This window comes from Chiloscyllium plagiosum, chromosome 21, assembly GCF_004010195.1.
Source record: "Chiloscyllium plagiosum isolate BGI_BamShark_2017 chromosome 21, ASM401019v2, whole genome shotgun sequence".
Classification (NCBI taxonomy): Eukaryota; Metazoa; Chordata; class Chondrichthyes; order Orectolobiformes; family Hemiscylliidae; genus Chiloscyllium; species Chiloscyllium plagiosum.
Genome location: NC_057730.1, coordinates 16219227 through 16224978, shown reverse-complemented (window position 1 = coordinate 16224978; position 5752 = coordinate 16219227). Strand labels below are relative to the sequence as shown.

The 5752-nt window shown below is 41.9% G+C and overlaps 1 long non-coding RNA gene across 1 annotated transcript; it reads right to left on the bottom strand.

The window, feature by feature from the left end:
- Positions 1 to 5386: 5386 nt before the first annotated feature.
- Positions 5387 to 5752, bottom strand: LOC122560387. The gene is made up of 2 exons (XR_006314729.1): positions 5666 to 5752; positions 5387 to 5535 (listed from the first exon to the last, which is right to left on the bottom strand). It is a non-coding gene; the product is annotated as an uncharacterized LOC122560387 (long non-coding RNA).

Genomic DNA, 5752 nt, shown 5'->3' with positions numbered 1-5752 from the left:
GGTCAACTGTAGTGTGGCATGAACCGAAGATCCCGGTTGAGGCCCTCCCTTTGGGTACTGAACTTAACTATCAGCCTCTGCTCGGCTACTTTTCGCTGCTGCCTGTCCCGAAGTCCGCCTTGGAGGATGGTCACCCGAAGGTCCGAGGTCAAATCTCTCCAGCTGGATTAAACGGTTGGCCTAAAAGAGACATTTTAATGATCACATTCAATCAAGTATTGGCCCTTTACAGGAAATCACAGTTGCATTGCTCTTTAGGTAAGACCCTGAAGCTTGTTCCCATGGCTGCTGAAGGAAGATAGACAGGAAATCGTCAACACTCTCACCAGAATTTTTCAAACTCCTTCAATATCCAGATTGTGCTGTGGAACTACAGAACAGATCATGAATTGAGAGGTGAATGAACTAGAAATCTATATACTAGTTTGTCAAATCAATCAGATGTGATCTATTTGAATGCATGTCAGAGAGGGGGCATACAGCAATAATTGTGATCAGTTTGGATGGTTTCATGCAAAGTGCTAGCATAAACATTGTGCCCTGAATGGTTCCTTTGGTGATGTAGATTTCTGTGATTCTTTAAGGTACATCTGCATTTATAAATATGTTGAAGCATAGAGAAAAGAAAATGGTAATTCTGTTCATTTACCTTACATGAGTCAATAATTTGTACCAGGAAATCTGATTCCTCAATTATTTTGTCTTCAATGTTTTCTTTCCCATTCCAAAATCTGTGGTGAGGACAAATCTGCATTTGCTTCCAATGACTCTCCATGACCAAAAATAAGACATTAAATTAAATCCATCAGAAAGAAGCAAATATTGTGACCATTGAAATATTCATTTTAACTGAGAATGTTCCTCAACGAATCAAGGGCATGACTAATGAGGGAAATTGTATGCAGTGAACTGATAAAGGTTGGCATTTGTATAGTGCAATATTTCTATACTACATTTCAATAGGCAACCTGTGGACATCTAGGAGAAAATAAGGACTGCAGATGCTGGAGATCAGAGTTGAGAGTGTGGTGCTGGAAAAGCACAATCGATCAGGCAGCATCCGAGGAGCAGGAGAATCTACATTTAGGGCATAAGCCCTTCATCAGGAATTCCTACTCCTTGGATGCTGCCTGACCTGCTGTGCTTTTCCAGCACCACATTCTCCTAATGCTACAGTGACTGAGTTACTTTTCAGGTGTAGTCATTATTAGAACTTAGGAAGTGTGGTAACCAAATTATTCACAGTAAACATCCACAGATTAATTATTTTACGCATGTTGATTGAGGGCCAAATAGGAACACAGTAACATAGGAAAAGGGGAAGATTGTTCAGCCCCTCAAGGGTGTTTCACCATTGAATGGGATCCTGGCTGATCTAGGGCATAACTCCATTGCTTAGCAGAGACTTGCCTATTTCAGATTTGGAATCTACACCTAATCCAGCATCCCCCTCCTGTTGTGGAAGACAGTTCCTAACATCTGCCATCATTTGTGTTTCCAAACATTTCTCCCGAATGATCTAGCTCTATATCTCAGACGATGCCACCTAGTTCTAGAATCCCTAACCAATGTAAGTAATTTAACTTTAACTACCATGTCTTTTTCTATTCGTATCTTAAACGTTTCAATCAGATTACCACTTAAACATCTACATTTGAGATAAAACAGGCCTTTTTTAAAATAATCTTTCCTCAGAACTTAACTTAATAGCTAGAACATCAGGAATTGATGTTTATATTTGCCATGAATTGGTGTTGGAGAGACTGTTAGGTCTGAAGGTTGATAAGTCCCCGGGTCCTGATGGTCTACATCCCAGGGTAATGAAGGAGGTGGCTCGAGAAATCATGGATGCGTTGGTGATTATTTTCCAGAGTTCGATAGATTCGGGATCAGTTCCTGCGGATTGGAGGGTGGCTAATATTGTACCACTTTTTAAGAAAGGTGGGAGAGAGAAAGCAGGAAATTATAGACCAGTTAGTCTGACCTCAGTGGTGGGAAAGATGCTGGAGTCTATTATAAAGGATGAAATTACGACACAACTGGATAGTAGTAATATCACAGTAAACATCCACAGATTAATTATTTTATGCATGTTGATTGAGGGCCAAATAGGAACACAGTAACATAGGAAAAGGGGAAGGTTGTTCAGCCCCTCAAGGGTGTTCCACCATTGAATGGGATCCTGGCTGATCTAGGGCCTAACTCCATTGCTTAGCAGAGACTTGCCTATTTCAGATTTGGAATCTACACCTGATCCAGCATCCCCCTCCTGTTGTGGAAGACAGTTCCTAACATCTGCCATCATTTGTTTTTCCAAACATTTCTCCCGAATGATCTAGCTCTATATCTCAGACGATGCCACCTAGTTCTAGAATCCCTAACCAATGTAAGTAATTTAACTTTAACTACCATGTCTTTTTCTATTCATATCTTAAACGTTTCAATCAGATTACCACTTAAACATCTATATTTGAGATAAAACAGGCCTTTTTTAAAATAATCTTTCCTCACAACTTAACTTAATAGCTAGAACATCAGGAATTGATGTTTATATTTGCCAGGAATTGGTGTTAGAGAGACTGTTAGGTCTGAAGGTTGATAAGTCCCCGGGTCCTGATGGTCTACATCCTAGGGTACTGAAGGAGGTGGCTCGAGAAATCATGGATGCGTTGGTGATTATTTTCCAGAGTTCAATAGATTCGGGATCAGTTCCTGCGGATTGGAGGGTGGCTAATATTGTACCACGTTTTAAGAAAGGTGGGAGAGAGAAATCAGGAAATTATAGACCAGTTAGTCTGACTTCAGTGGTGGGAAAGATGCTGGAGTCTATTATAAAGAGTGAAATTACGACACATCTGGATAGTAGTAACAGGATAGGTCAGAGTCAGCATGGATTTATGAAGGGGAAATCATGCTTGACTAATCTTCTGGAATTTTTTGAGGATGTAACTCTGAAGATGGACGAGGGAGATCCTCCGACCGTCGGGTTGTTGTGGTTTGGCGGTGGATGAGTCCAATGACCTGCATATCCTCGGTGGAGTGGGAGGGGGAGTTGAAATGCTGTGCCACAGGTTGGTTGGGTTGGTTCGTCCGGGTGGCCCAGAGGTGCTCTCTGAATCGCTCCGCAAGTAGGCGGCCTGTTTCCCCAATATAGAGGAGGCCACATCAGGTGCAGCGGATGCAATAGATGATGTGGGTGGAGGAGGAGGAGGAGCCCGACGGTCGGAGGAGGAGCGTCTTATCTTCCGACTGGGAGCCCTCCAACCGCAGGGGATGAACTTGGGCTTCACCAGTTTCTTCCTCCCCCCTCCCCCCACCTTGTCTCCGCCGGATCCTTCCAGCCCGGCACCGCCTTCCTGCCCTGCAGTCTTCTTCTTGCCCTCTCCGCCTCCACCCTACTCCGACCTATCACCTTCACCTTTACCTCTTTCCACCTATCACATTTCCAACGCCCCTCCTCCATGTCCCTCCTCCCTACCTTTTATCTTCTCCTGCTGAACACTCTCTGCTCATTCCTGAAGAAGGGGCTGTGCCCGAAACGTCGAATCTCCTGTTCCCTGGATGCTGCCTGACCTGCTGTGCTGTTCCAGCAATAAAGTTTCAACTAATTGCATGCTGGCCTTCATAACAAGAGGGATTGAGTATAGAAGCAAAGAGGTTCTTCTGCAGCTGTACAGGGCCCTGGTGAGACCACACCTGAAGTATTGTGTGCCGTTCTGGTCTCCAAATGTGAGGAAAGACATTCTGGCTATTGAGGGAGTGCAGCGTAGGTTCACGAGGTCAATTCCTGGAATGGCGGGACTACCTTACGCTGAAAGACTGGAGCGACTGGGCTTATATACCCTTGGTTTAGAATACTGAAAGGGGATCTGATTGAGATATATAAGATTATTAAAGGATTGGACACTCTGGAGGCAGGAAACATGTTTCTGCTGATGGGTGAGTGGCGAACCAGAGGACACAGCTTAGAAATACGGGGTAGACCATTTAGGACAGAGATGAGGAGTAACTTCTTCACCCAGAGAGTGGTGGCTGTGTGGAATGCTCTGCCCCAGAGGGCAGTGGAGGCCCAGTCTCTGGATTCATTTAAGAAAGAGTTGGATAGAGCTCTCAAGGATTGTGGAATCAATGGTTATGGAGATAAGGCAGGAACAGAATACTGATTAAGGATGATCAGCCATGATCATATTGAATGATGGTGCAGACTCAAAGGGCAGAATGGCCTACTCCTGCAACTATTGTCTATTGTCTATTATCAGAAAATACAGTTCTCTGCTCTGCTTTAAAAAATGCCATGAGACATTTTATGGTGTTCAGAGAGCAAAGATGAGAATTGAGCTAAGTGCACCTCTGACAATACAGCATTCCTCCACTACCTGGAATTGTCAACCAGGACTATATGTTCAGATCTCTAAGGAAGAGCGTGAGCTCAAACTATCTGACTCTGTGACAAGTAAGCTACCAATTGTGCCAATGCCGAAAATAGATTGCATTGTAGTACAGTGATCTCAACATGGAATTGATGAGTTAATGATTGAACATGAGAATGTTTTATTTCATAGCACCATTATATGCTCAAACACTTTAAAAGCTTTTACATTTAAAAAGTCATAAAAATGTCAAACATGAAGATATTTGCACTTAACCATTCAATTTGACAAATAATTTGAATGAAAAATTTAGGAAGCCCAGATATGATTATTGGAGATATTAGTATCATATGTGCATGGCATTCCCTTATCTACAAGTGCAGACCAAATTGAATTTACAGCACAGCAACAAGTTATTTGGCCCTCGTGGTTTATGCAAGCTTTTGTACTCGACACAAGCCTCGTCCTACTTTCCACCATGTAACATAAATCCCATTTGACACTGGGTCAATTGTTAATTTTAGATTCAAGTTCAATAGGCTTCTCTTCACTATAGGTATCCAGAAACTTGAGGCAAAAGGGGGTTATTTCACAGAGGAGCTAAGGTCTTACCCAGTGTCAGAACAGGTTGTGTTCCCAATCCTCCAGTTTAATCTTTGTGTATTACTAAATATATTGTTAACATTTCTATAAAAATCATGGAAAATAGTGTGCCAAATGAATTTACTAAAACATCTCCACATCAACATCACCAAATATTCATAATGGCTACTGTTTTCGGATATTGCATGATTAAATACAACCATATTTTTTAGAAATTACAAAAAATTAGTTACAATCGTATTCTTTTTTTTATCTTTCAAAGTTCTTTAAACCATAATGCTTTAAAAAAAAACTAACCTTTGCCAAACTTGAAAAGTATTCATTATCTAATCAGGGACAGAATGCAACCTGATTTTAACTTATAAATTTTACGACAATGAAGCTGAAGATGCAAATTACCATGTGCCTTCAACATTCTTTCAAATATTGGGATGTGTGCTCTTTCTCCAAATTCATCTGCATTGTTGATGAGAGCATCCCTCACTGCTTCATAACCAGTCAGCACCACTGCAGTTGTGGGTCCCAGCTTGATGCTAAATACCTCGCCATATTTCTCAGATAGCTTCAAGAAAAGGTTTACACAGACAAATTATTACAAGTTTTTCCACAACATGTCCATTTGTTCATTACACCAGTGACCTTTCAGACTGTTCCATGAACCACACATCGATCCCTCACTCAGCAGCACTCACCAGCTCTCAGGATCTACACCGGACATTCACATCAGCTCCAGCTCACCCTCAGACAACTTTCAAAGGCATCAGCTTCAAATCCATTTC